The following is a 14,686-nucleotide window of genomic DNA, read 5'->3' on the forward strand; positions in this document are numbered from 1 at the left end:
ACCTACCTCGGCAACGACAGCAACCCGGTACGTCACCCTAACGCAACCTCGTGATCCCGGTATCTTTACTGGAGAGGACAGCGCGAATGCGGACAAGTGGCTTAGTATGTACGAGCGCGTCAGCAAGCAATATGGCTGGGACCCAACCGTTATGCTTGCGAGTGTCATTTTCTATCTTGACAAGACCCCTCGCACCTGATTTGAGACCCACGAGCACGAAATAACAAGCTGGGAAATGTTTAAACAAGAGTTCCGCGACCTCTTTGGCAATCCGTTTGGTCAAGAGCTTGATGCCCGAAAGCAATTGGCCGTACGTACACAGACGTCCACTAAGCACTACTTGACTTACATTCAAGACGTCTTAGCGTTGTGTCAAAGGGCCGATCCCAACATGACTGAGGCCGACAAGATATCGCACGTTTAAAAAGGAATCGCCGACGATGCGGTCAGCCTGCTTTTATTTAGGAACGTAACGACCATCGACGCCGTGATCAAAGAGTGCCGCCGTTTCGAGCAGGCGAAGAGTCGACGCATTTTGCACCAGTTCCAGCGCCTACCCAACACCGTGGCAACGTCGTCTTGCAAAGCTACTCCTTGTCAGCCGTGTACAAACGAAGACGTGACGCGCATCGTCCGACGTGAACTCGAGGTCGCTTACCCAGCTGCCAACAAACCGACGTTGCCCGACGCCTCAACGCCAGCTGTCTCCTTGATCCAGGCTGTTGTCCGCCAGGAATTCGCTAACCTGGGTATCCTGTTCACTGCACCCACCCTGGATAATACTGATTCCTAAATAGCTTCTGCGGAGACTAGACGTCACCGTCCATACTCTATTCGAATAAGGAACCCGTCTGAATGGCGAACAGCTGATGATAAGCCAATCTGCTTCCACTGTGGTCGCGCGGGACACATCGCTCGTTACTGCCGCAGCCAGTGGCCATCTGTGCCTCCTGGCTCGTACCCCGCTCACAGTAACTCATTCCGTCCCCCAAACCATCTTTATACGACCCACACTGAGTCTACAGCATTGACTGCCCGTGAGGACTATGGCCATCTTGTCCTGTCGTCGCCGCCGCCTCAAAGCCGCCCTTCTCGTTCAAATACGCGTCACCGCTCTCCCTCGCCATCGTTTAGCAGCCGCATGTCGCCGGAAAACTAGGCTGCGCAGCTTCTGGAGGTGAAGCTGCCCTGTCGACCTTACCCAAAAATCCTCTGTTGCCCTTACGTTTGAACCGGAACACCCTTTAAGTATATGTTGATGGCACACCTGTTGAAGCTTTGGTTGATGGGGGTGCTCACGTCTCTATTATGAGTTCGCATTTTCGTCGTCGCATGAAGAAGGTCCTCACGCCCCCCTTGACCAGTGTCGTCCAAGTTGCAGATGGCGCAACAGTCCCTGTCGTCGGTATGTGCACAGCTCAACTTACCGTAGCCGGTCATCAAGTGGTCGTCCTTTTTACCGTGCTTGCAACGTGTCCCCACGACCTCATACTAGGCCTCGATTTTCTTGCCGCCAATTCTGCTGTGATTGATTGCTCCGCTGGTGTGCTCCGCCTTGAACTGCCACAAATCAGTGACGCCCCGTACCAACCTACATGCCGATTACAATGCAGCGACTTTGTTCCCCTGCCCTCCAAAACTGTGACGTACATTGATTGTATGTGCTCACCAGCTGTGCCCGACGGTGACTATTACGCTACGCCTCTCACCGACGTACTCCTTGCACACAATGTTGCAGTGCCCTACACCGTGCTCAGCATCACAGATAACCGAACTTGTCTACCACTTTTAAATTTCGGCTGCATGAATCATGTGCTTCCACAAGGCATTTCTCTAGCCCACCTGTGTCCGTTGCTCGATTCACAAACTGAATCGCTTGCCTTAGACCCTTGTTTCAACGCAGCGCACACCCCTAGCAACACATTCGGGCAGCCGTCAAATTGTAAACATGATCGCCATTGATCTTCCGCCTCCGTAAGTTGAAGCCTTACAGCATCTTCTCGAGGCCTACCAGTATATTTTGAATTTTGGCAACCGACCTCTAGGGCAGACGTCCTTTGTCCAGCATCGCATACACACAGGTGATGCCAACTCTGTTCACCGCCGTCCCTACAGAGAGTCTGCTTTTGAGCGGAGCATCATTCAGAAGGAGGTGAACAAGATACTAGAGAAGGATATTATTGAACCATCCTCCAGTATCTGGGCATCACCGGTGGTATTAGTTAAAAAGAAGGACGAATCGTGGCGATTTTGTGTGGACTATCACCACCTTAACAACACCACCAAGAAAGACGCATACCCTCTGCTACGAATTGACGACGCCCTTGATTGCCTCCATGGTGCCGCCTACTTTTCTTCCATCGATCTTCGTTCTGGTTATCGGCAGATTGTCTTGGACCCCATGGACCGAGAGAACGCGGCTTTCGTAACACCCGATGGCCTCTACACTCTAAGCCGAAAAAGACTAAAGTGGGGTATGCCATTGGTCCTTTAGGGGTCTAAATGCGCTGCCACAGATTTTGAACCAATTTTGGACTAACTGCGGGAGTAACTGCAAGGGCTCAACTGTTACCCCAAGCACTTACTCCACTTGGTTTAAATGTTGGCCCCAGTAGAATGCTCCAGCGAGACTAACAGTTGAACCATCTGGACCAATGGCAAAAAAAATGGCGACACTGCGTTTGTGCAGTATATTTTATGTTTATTCCAATTTAATCAGCACTGAAGATCATAGTATGTTATTCATGCAACACACACACACACGCACACATACATACGCACTATTATTTCAAAGTAAAACACCGCAAACACTGACTGCCCGCGCTCTACTACAGAGAACAGACTCTCGGGTATATATAGCACAGTATTTTGACCTCCCATCTAGTGCCAGTGGGCGACTTTTACTCGCCTTAAGAAAACAATAAATATTGACACCGTAACGCGAAAATTTACATGGGCTTATTCGTAGCACCGATGCGCATCGATCTTTTAATATGGATCCATCTATTCTTCAACATGCCTCCAGCCCGAGAATACGAATTATCAGCTGGTATTCGATCATGTCGGCCGAACCAGCGTTCGCAGTGCTGGCGCACGAGTCCGCAAACACAAACATAGCAGCGGCGCTTGTGCGGGAAAGCCGGCGAAGCAGCCACAGGCGCCCCGCCGATGCCATACCGTGTCGGCTTGCCGACGGCGTCGCTAGGCTTACGACGAGTGCGGCTCAACGACCGCCGGCGATCGCAACATGCGGCTCGCGTGAAATTTTCGTCGTCGTTATTTTATAGTCACAAATGAACAATAGGTAAGTGCCCCATGTTCGCTGTGTCTTACGGAGTGATGTAGATATCTGTATACTTACAGCGACGAGACCGTTCGCAGGCAGGGTTCTTTCATCGTGCTGGTAAGGCACAACCTGTGTACCACTGGTCACACGATTAGTCGTATCCGCGATCGCCTACACGTTGTATTTTCGATAACGATTGTCGCATGGATAAAAAGACATAAGTTTGCCTGAGCTACTATTTTTGTGAACTTGTACGCGACTTTTCCTTCGCTTGTGCCGGCAATGCACTCACACCGGCAGCCCGCTTGATACCGATGACGTACGAAGCCTACTTTTCCTATATATCGCTTTGAACTTGTGGTCACTGTGTGGGTACACGACCGCTGATGAACAGCTTACCTTTATTAGCATTGTCAGTGTTCACCGTAGTTCGAACTTATTCAGCACATTAAAGCGAGTTCTCGGCATTGCCCGTGTTTGCGGAGACTTTCACTTGGCTTCGGCTCGCCCGTGCCGGCATGGTGGAAACGCGAGGGCACTTGCTGTGTGCACTGACAGCGTGTTGTACTACTTTCCTCTAATAACATCTTCTATTCGTTTCATAGTGCTTCACTTTCACAGTGGCGTATTGCCTATTTAACTTGTTTTCATGATCTCCGACCACGCCGAGCATTGCAGTGCAGCATCGACAGGAGGCGATCGCGGCGAAGTTGCCCTCCCTGTTGGTCCCTTCATTGCCGGGCGTTTGCGCAAGACACGCATTGTCACACATTTAGTCCCTGTTGTACGAACCGTTCGTCCATTGGTTTAACGACTGTAGTTAATCCAACTTTGCCGAATTTCGGCTTAGAGTGTACCAATTCAAGGTCATGCCTTTCGGCTTATGTAATGCCCCCGCCATCTTTGAACGAGTGATGGACTCCCTGCTCCATGGATTCAAGTGGTCCATGTGTCTTTGTTATCTGGACGACGTGATTGTGTTTGCTCCCACTTTTGAAGTGCGCCTTGAGAGACTGTCCAAAATTCTTGATGTATTCAGTCTCGCCGGCCTTCAGCTGAATTCATCCAAGTGCTGGTTTAGTCGCCGCCGCATTACAATACTTGGACATATTCTTGACGCTTAAGGCGTACAGCCTCACCCAGAAAAAGTTTGAGCTGTGAAGGACTTTCCTGTGCCAAAAACCGCCAAAGATGTCCGCAGATTTGTGGGGCTCTGCTCCTACTTTCGGCGGTTCATCAAGAACTTCGCGGAAATTGCTCGGCCCCTAACAGATTTACTCAAACCAGATGAGACGTTTACCTGGGGTCCCTCGCAAGCAGCAGCATTCTCCGACCTGACCACTTTGCTCACTTCCTCTTCTGTTTTGGCTCACTTCGACGCTACGGCACCAACTGAAGTCCGCGCCGATGCCAGCGGTTGCGGAATAGGTGCTGCGTTGGCAGAGCGACAACGTGGGCAGCATCGCGTGATAGCTTATGCCAGCAGGCTGTTGTCCCCCCCGGAGCGTAATTATTCTATCGCTGAGCGCGAATTCTTAGCGCTGGTGTGGATAGTCACGAAATTTCCCCCTTACTTATATGGCCGACCATTTATAGTTCTCACCGACCACCACCCTCTTTGCTGGCTCGCCTCTTTCAAAGATCTCACAGGTCGTCTCGACCACTGGGCACTCCGCCTCCAAAAGTATTCTTACACCGTAGTGTATAAAACAGAAAAACTGCACAAAGATGTGGATTGTCTGTCACGCTACTCTGTGGCTGACTGCCCTCCTACGAGCACTGATTCTGTGGGTTGCGTCCTTTCCATCTCCCAGCTGCTTCATCTCGGGGACGAGCAGCGTCGCGATCCGGGTATCAGCCGCCTAATACAACAGCTTGAATTTTCACCGCAAGACGTTCTGTTCGCATGTTTACCTTAAAGGACCCCACCTTATATCGGCGTAATTTATCGCCCAATGGTCACGACATACTTCTGGTCATACCAAAGCATCTGCGCTCCACAGTCCTACGCGAGCTGTGTGCTCCGTGTGCAGACATGACCGTGTGCGCCGCCGCTTCTACTGACCTGGCCTTTCACGCTCTGTACGTCGTTAGTCAACGCTTACGAAATTCGCTAGCGCCGCAAAAAGCCGTCGGGACTCCCTTCCGGGTATCTTCAGCCCATAGACATCCCATCGGAGCCATTCTTCCGTGTTGTTTGGACCTTCTCGGTCCCTTCCCAACATCCGCCTCCAGAAACAAGTGGGTCGCGGTTGCTACATATTACGCGACCCGCTATGCAGTTACGCGAGCCATGCCAACAAGCTGCGCTACAGACGTCACTGATTTTCTACTACGCGATCTCATTTTAGTGCATGGAGCCCCTCGTCAACTGCTGACAGACCGAGGCCGTACGTTCCTTTCGAAAGTGGTTGACGATATCCTGCGTTCCTGCTCTACCCAACATAAGCTCACGACATCGTACCATCCCCAAACAAACAGGCTTACAGAACGTTTAAACCGCACCCTGACAGACATGTTATCGAAATACGTCTCGTCTGACCATCGTGATTGGGACCTTGCACTACCCTACGTGACATTCGCATACAATTCCTCCCGGCATGACACTGCTGGGTACTCGCCGTTTTACCTTCTGTTTGGACGTGAACCAACATTGCCGTTGGATACCTTCGTGCCAGCCGCTGCGCAGTCTACTTCTGAATATGCACGTGACGCTATTACCCGAGCTGATCATGCTCGTCAGCTTGCCCGCAGCAGAATAATGGCGTCTCAAGACTCGCGGAAACATCGTTACGACGAGCGGCATTGCGACGAACACTTTCCGACAGGTTCCCTCGTTCTTCTTTGGTCCCCCACGCGACATGCAGGCCTTTCAGAGATGCTTATCTCTCGTTTCACGGGCCTATACCACGTGCTTAGACGAGTGACCACCACTACATATGAAATTGTCCCTGATAATACATCAACCTCTTCTGCTCTGCTGTCCCGGGACATCGTCCACGTATCAAGGCTCAAGCGTTACCACACTGCTCCTGCTGTGGCCCCGTAAGCTCGTCGGGTCGGTGCTTTTGCCGCCGGAGGTTGTGTTAAGTGATTTCGGCTGACTGAAACAGGGCATAGTGAGACATACGCAAAAAAGATGCCTCGGACTGAGAGTGAAGGAGTGGACGTTGACGGTGAGCTGCGTTGTGGCTGCGGACTGACTATACTGTTATTTTCCACGTAACAATATGATTATGAGAGACGCCGTAGTGGAGGGCTCCGGAAATCTCTACCACCTGGGGTTCTTTGACATGCACCCGATTCTGAGCACACGGGCCTACAACATTTCCACCTTCATCGGAAATGCAGCTGCGACAGCCGGCGTTTGATTCCGCGACCCACGGGTCAGCAGGCGAGTGCCTTAGCCACTAGACCACCGTGGTGGGGTGGGCTTTTGGTGTTTACCATAGACGTCATGTTCGAAAAAGTTAATTCTAAGCTAACAGAGTCACGAGTAGACTGACTCGGACGCACTCAGATTGAAACGCGAGTGATTCCGAGTGAGTCGAAGGGAGCAGTAATTCACCGACCTGAAGCACGAGTGAGTCCTGTTCACAGGTGTTTAGGTGGATTCAAGTCCGAGTGAGACCTAAGTGCAAAATATACTTCATGGGTGGGTGTCAGCGAGCTCCACACTTTTTGCCGACCCTGATGTGCATGAAATGTTAAGATGATAATGCAATCAGCCGCAATACCCGGCCCGACAAAGGTGCCAACCAGCCAAACGCGAAATGCACTAACGAAAGTTTCCTTAATTCAGCTCGGCAAAAACTACCCACAATAGGGCTCCGAAACCCACGACTAGCCACCCTCCCGTTAACTGCTCGGCGCGAACACAACTGTGCTTCGTTTATTTCTTTTTTTTCTTTAGTACATTCATAACCTGCAGAGACGTGGCTAGCTTGAAGGACTTTTTTTTTTGTAAACACCTCATACAGTCGCAGTGTGTTGAAAGATAACTATAGATATATTTCGAAATCACAGCCCACAATTCAGTCATTCTGGATATGTGTGTCGATGTATTTCTTGAAACGTTACGTCAAACCCCATAAAAAAAAAAGATCCATATATGCGCTAGGTGAAAGGCCTGTTTTCGAACTGCAACGTCACCTTACATTTCCTCCCCCTCCCACCCCCTTTAACCTCTTTACTCCCGGCTCTTGAAAAAGACAATATCATGACTACGGCCCACCAGCCGATGTTATTTCGAAGACTGTTACCTACATTAAACAAAGAATAAGACTGCAATTTGTTTTATGTATTTAAGAACAGTGCAGCGTTTGCCTATAGTAGTACCGCGCATCTCTCATGAGAGTCAGTTTCCGAATTCATTCAAACTATAGCAGTAAGACGGGAAGTTGGGCCAGTTGGTTGGGATCCATCGTGAACTTGTTAACAGCGCAACAGTTGAAACACAGGGCAGTATTTGAAACCCTGTCCTGTGTTTGACGTGTTGCGCTGTTAACAAGTTCACGATGGATTCAAACTATAGCACACATACCGCCTGGAGTTCCTGCGAGCCCGTCCTTCGTTGCGAGAGCCAATGGTAGCTCAAGGCGGTCGGGGTCCGGGTGCAACTTCGTGGGGAAGCGAGTGCCATCCCCGAGGCTAGTGAACAACGGCAGCAGCCACAGGGGCTTCAACTGCCCGAAGACCTGTTGCAAGGATACGCGTAACACGCTCCATTAGGTCGTGCGATACTAGCTCTACAACAGACATGGAGAAGAGATCATAGCGATGTGTTACATCACCTTTGTTGTGTGCCCAGAGAAGCATTGCCCACCAAACGCAAACAATAAGTGGTCCATTTGAACACCTAAGACTACTCAACATTTTTTCTGAATTTTTTTTTCTGTGAAGCACTGCTGTATAGTTCAAATGCATCTGTTTCTATCCCTTTTCCAAGTTTCTACTGACTTTACTGTGATACGCTTGTACTGATTATGCATTCCATCAGCCCTGAAACAAGTGAATAGCCTCGAAGCGAATCAGCTGCATCGTCAGTGGGCTAACAAAGGAATGATCGCTCATCTTTGACCTTGATTTAGCGTTCAGAAAAACGAGGGTGCTGCTCATTTCTCGGTTCCCAACCTTGCATGCTGATGCTCCAGTTGTTTGGCGCGGTAGAATATAGGCGAACTTGCTACCGAGACCATTTATTTGTGCAAAGGTCTACCCGTGATCGTATTAGAATAACAAAATTACCGGTGTAGTATACTAGCGTGAATTCAGGTGTCCCAAAGAAATCTGCTCCACTTCTCTTAAAATATCGCACGTAAGAGAACACTCGCTACTTCCTTTTTTGTTTAGAGTGTGCTCGAAAATCCGGTTGTGAACTTTGAAGGAAAAACATATTGCTTTAAATATATACTGAGATCGTGTTCCCTGTGTTTTTGCGCTATATTTCCGTGATTTGCTCAATCTACTACCTTAGTACTTACAACAAAAAGTGATACAAAGTGTTTTTATATGTAAGACAATTAAAAATTGGTAGGTCCAACACATCTTAGAAATCGACGTTATGAATAGCCAGCACAGCAACCGTATTAGACGTTTCACGAACAGGGTCTATTTGAAAAGTAGATCAAGGACTACGCATGGCTCTGAGGTACAATGCTTGATATGTGAACTGCCCATATATGTTTTCGTCGTTTCTAAGTTTCAGTCACTTGTGGCGCATACATGCATACCAGTGGCACATACCCGACCACGAATATGTGCTATTAGAGAGTTTTAGTACTGCGTACGCTGCGTACGTGGCGGCGTTGCGTACGTAAGGACGCCACGTTCTGCGTAGTGCGCATGCGCAGACCGCAACACGCACGTATCGCGTTACGTACGCAGCCGCTACGTACGCACGCATGAGATGCGTGCGGGCGTACGCATGAGCTGATCGCGCCGCTCTCGAACAAGTTCACGACAGCGCGAGACTTCGTTTTGCAAAATGGCGGCATTGAAGGCAAGCACCGACCGGCTCTGTGGCTTAAAATATGGCCATAATCTGGCTATAACACTTGGATTGGCTCACATTGGCTGTCAACAGCACGTGCTTCTATTTTGATCTACCAGATGGCCCGACACGCTTCACGCTCGTTACGTACGCGGGTACTACGGCGTACTAAAAGCCAATTAGTGGCAAACGACGCCACGTAACGCAAGGCGCTTGCGTGATGCGTACGTAGCACCATTCCGCAGTACTAAAACTCTCTATTGACCTGCGGGAAGTCTTCGATGACGTAAAGACGGGATGGCGACATTATTCATGTCTTGACCAGCACTTTATATTCGTAAAACCATCTTACCCTCCCATATTAATATTGGTTCACGCCAAGTAAATGGGGTGATGACAAAAGCACCCACACGTAAGAGGTTATAGATAGATATGCAGGTACACGTCAAAAGTGCTTGCAGTGCGCAAAGAAACGCTTTGCATTTAAAACAAAATTACGGCTTATCCACGAAGTGAGTGATGATGAGTGGGTTGCTGACCCGCAGATCGCGGAATCGAGTCCCGGCTGCGGCGGCTGCATTTTCAATGGAGGCGAAAATGCTGTAGGCCTGTGTGCTCAGATTTGGGTGCACGTTAAAGAACCCCTGGGAGTTGAAATTTCTGGAGCCCTTCACTACGATGTATATTCATATAGTGGTTTTGGGACATTAAAGCACACATATCAATCATGATGATGAGTGGGCCAACCTGTAGGATTGTTCGGTGTTACCATAAATCACCCGTGCCAATGATTCCTCAGTATTGTAAATGACCGAAAAATCAGTGTACAGTTATACGCAATGTTTCTTGGAATTGAATGATATATTGTGTATAGCTGTGAGACATCTTGCCTTCATTACTTCTGCTTTGTGGCATCGGATCTAGCCTGAGATTAGCTAAGACGATGCACGTACATGCTCCCCTGGTGGTTGTTGGTTGTTTGCAGTCATACCAAATGCATAGGAGAGCATATCGAGACGTTCTTTGCTGCACAAGTCAGTCATTGTTTGTGACCATTGTCGTCATCATTTTCATCGTCATCGGCGCCGATGTATCTACGTCATGATGACGTAGAGTGGGTGCCTTGCTTGTGCTGTGCCGTGACGACAGAAAGAGAATGTGTTGTCGGGAACGCACTTGTTCTTCGCCAAGAGCATCATCGCCATCGTAATGGTGAAACGGCGCACATATGGCTGAATGCTGAGAACCTGCGCCTCTCAAATGTTCGTAAGATTGCGATATTCCTATATTGGCGATTTTTCAAAAATGCAGTGACTGTAATAGCGTGCTATGGTTTCTCTGCCATTAGTGATTCTTCCTCGTTATATTTTGCACTAATGTCTTAGAAGACTTTTAAAAGCCTCACACGATCATTAGTAATTAGTGCATGCAAATAGTAAACTTGTCATAATTTTAACTGTTATACTGCCACCCAGCACGACCTCGCAAGAATCGCCCTTCTCTACGTAGCACTGAAGATTATTTCAAATATAAAACATTTGAAATCGGCCTTAGTGTAACGTAGGTAGAAATCAGAGAGATAGATAGATAGATAGATAGATAGATAGATAGATAGATAGATAGATAGATAGATAGATAGATAGATAGATAGATAGATAGATAGATAGATGCCAAAGTGCTTACAGCACACTAAGAAAGAAATGCTTCGAATTCAAAATCATATCAATGACCAAGCACTCTGTATACAGATTGTTGACCAGCGAATTTAAAATGTCCGGCCTGAGTGCTCATCACTAGGCCAGTCAGAAAAGTTGGTGAAGGTAATGTCCTTCGTAAGACTTGATTGATTGATATGTAGGGTTAAACGTCCCGAAACCACCATATGATTACGAGAGATGCCGTAGTGGAGGGCTCCAGAAATTTCGACAACCTGGGGTTCTTTAACATGCCCCCAACTCTGAGCACAGAGGCCTAAAACATTTCCGCCTCCATAGAAAATGCAGCCGCCGCAGCCGGGATTTGATCCCGCGACCTGCGGGTCAGCAGCCGAGTACCTTAGCCACTAGACCACCGCGGCGGGGCCCTTCGTAATAATTGGTTACGTCTATAGAAAACTTTAACTCTCTGTATCTACTGTGCGATATTTTTTCTAGTTGATTGCATCGCTCAAGGCACAAAAATACTAAGGTTTCACAGAATTAGACCACTGGTTAGTTCCATGTTATGACTGTTGAGAGCACCACTTTAATGCATTTCTACGATTATTACCTGCAAACCAATGAATATATATTTTTCGCTCTAAATGCCTGCGTAAGTTCAATAAGCGAGACTTGATGTTAACCGATTGTTATTTTGATCATCGCTCCTACTTTCAACATTTAGTGGCCGACCAGCATTATTTGTGTTTGCCACCCGAATGATCACTTATAAAACACATTGTGTCAGTTGCGAATCGCAGAATTTGTCTGATTTCCATGGCGCATATAGGTAAGACTAACCGCATACGCAGGGCAGACAAATTTATCATAATTTCACCTGGACAGAATATTGTTAATATTGCTGTTAATATTGTTGTTGTTGTTGTTGTTGTTGTTGTTGCACCTCATCCCATCTTAACTCATTCATTACCAGGTGAAAATAAGTATTTTTCATATGTCTTGCGAAGAACATTTTTGTCAGTTCGTAAAGTGCTCCAGCACGCATTGCATCATACCAAATTTCGTGCAATAAAATTCTACTTCTAAAAAATTTATGTTCTAAAACAAAAAGTATTTTGAATTGAATAAAAATGCGATAATATGTAATTTTTGGTTGCCGGCCAGTAAACAGTGCAATAAAAGAAACTGTGCAAAAATATTTAAAAGAAAAAATTCCGAATACACACGTTGAAGAAAAAATGATCCAGGAACAGTGGAAAAGTAATAAAAGTTATACAAAAAGTTTCTGTTCACATAGACAAAGAAAATCAGAACCGAAGCGCTACTTCGTTGCCTGAGCCATGCGGTGAAGCATTGCCTGGTTTTTCGTACGACATCAGTGAACACATAAACATTTCTTAGTAAATTGATGTTCTCTTGGTATTAGAGCCTCCATTTGTTACAATATAGATGAATGCCAGTGGTGCGAAAAATTTCTTTGTAATTCAGATGCCTAATGAACTTCGCTATTTAGTGTCACCTCTTTCCATAGCCACCTCACTTCTCTGAGGTTCGCATTAGTATATATGCGTCCAAGCATATTTTTTAGCATTTTGCACACCATATTACAAAACCAACAATGTCGCACGTAGCTCTAAAACGTATCGCGTTGTTTCGTAGTCCGGGCCAAGATGTGCTCCGGTGGCCTTTTTGTTGTGAGGTGAAGCTCTGCAACTGCGCCAGCACACCACGCTCCAGCGCTGTGTGGACCTCGCACGTAAGCAGAGTAGCTATAATATTTTGCGCAAACGTCAGCAGCGAGCTACGCACCACAAACTGCTGTGGACGTCTCAGGCTGACGCAAAACATCGTCTTCATAAAATCTGAAGCTGAGGGGCTGTTATCCTTGAAATTCAAGCTTGTCCTCATTCGACTCATGTGGGGTTGCCAGACAGTTTTGAGCGGCGCATGAGTTTTGCAGCGCTAGCGTGCACCCATGCGCGCACAACGATTACGCCATAGGAGTGACTAGTGACACTATATGCCACCCTGTGTCTCATATAACAATACAAGCAAAACGAAAGCTGCTGGAAACTGGCTGAGAAGGCCATCACGACAATTAAACATGCGGCGGACCCTGAAAAATACTATTCGTAGAATAAACGTTCTCTGAATCCAAGCGACAGTTTATTGTATATTGAATAGCTGGCATAAATTTCTGGCAATTGTTACTGCTGAACACTATCAAATTGCGAAGCTGAAACTTCAATTCGATATTTGGCTTGCAAAGCTTTTTTTTCTCGTTACAGAGTTTCAATGTTGCTGCAGTATAACTACGAGGGACACGCACGTTTGTCAAGTTTGCCAGCCTAGTGCAGTTTTCCAACAATACACGAACACTGGCTCGCCCAAATGTCTGTCAAAAATCACTACAATGCCCAAACGAGCAAATTCAAATCTATTCTGAAAGTTGAGTGGCTGGACTGATTAATAAAAAGTTCTGGGTGCACAAGAAACAAATTTAACACTCTAAAATCAACGAGCTAAAGCGTCAATCACCGGTGATCGTTTGAATAGGCGGGGTAATGAAAGAGGCAAGTCACGCTTGCCTGCTGCAGGTTGTTCTGGCGGCCCAAGTCGAACGAATCGCCAGCCTCCCTGAACACCGTCGCGCGCATCTTTTCGAGCGTGGTAACGTTGCGGAACGTGTTGTCGAGGTGAAGGTAGAAGAAGCTGCCGATGCCGAGCGACAGGTAGATACCGCCAACGACGAGAGCGCTGACGTTGATTGTGGCAAAGGAGAAACCCGGGTTGAACCACGAGTAGACGGCGTGTACAACGGAGGTGATCGCCGAGAAAGCGGCCAGCAGGCACGCGTACGCCGTGGTCAACAGGAACGACTTTTGGCTCGTGAAGGAGACGCAGTTGTTTAACCACGGGCAGTGGTGGTCCATCTTTGGGACGCATCTGGAACCAGAAAGTACACCGAGTTTGGAATTGTAAGCGACCACGACACTTCCCCCTAAATGTAGATACACACAAGCCAGTATCGATGGACGCGCTCAGTGAGGTCAGCCTATATATAGGGTGATTTCAGGACGACGTGCCTATAGTGGCTTACAACATAAAAAAAGTACAAGCTTCGCCTACACAAGTGCAATACGCCGGTCATTATGTGAGCAAGAGACTCGGTATAGATGGCTTACACTGGAAGCTTTACTACTGTGTCACTGCTGATGGACATACAGGTAAGTGTTCGTCGTTCGTAATACGTGAATTGTCTCGTTACCTTAGACAGTATAGCCAACCGAAAAATACTCTGCACCAAGGCCAAAATTACCCTACTTTACTCTATTAAACTTTTTCCATAACCCCATGTTTTACCCTACACCAAAAGTGGTACCGTGCAACAAGGATAACACGCACTCTACGACGTTCAGACGTATGCAGTGCCTCCGGGATCACCGCACTTATTACCGTGCAAGAGTGACACCTGGTTACGCCATCATTTGACGCCACATGGTGATATCACAATGACGCCGCACTGACTTCGTGAGGACACGAGAAATTCTCGCGATATGTCATGCCACAACGACCTGATGAGGCTGCGTCATGATATCACAATTTTTCGAAATAGTGGCGTAAACACCGAGAATCACTTTTCGTATAATATGGGGCACGTAAGGTTTTCGTCTTAATATTTGAACCCGACCACCATCGCGAAATTTAAAAGACCCTGAAATGACCAAGAGAAGAAGAATAAAAAAACAT

The sequence above is a fragment of the Rhipicephalus microplus genome, chromosome 5 (genome assembly GCF_043290135.1).
Source record: "Rhipicephalus microplus isolate Deutch F79 chromosome 5, USDA_Rmic, whole genome shotgun sequence".
NCBI lineage: Eukaryota > Metazoa > Arthropoda > Arachnida > Ixodida > Ixodidae > Rhipicephalus > Rhipicephalus microplus.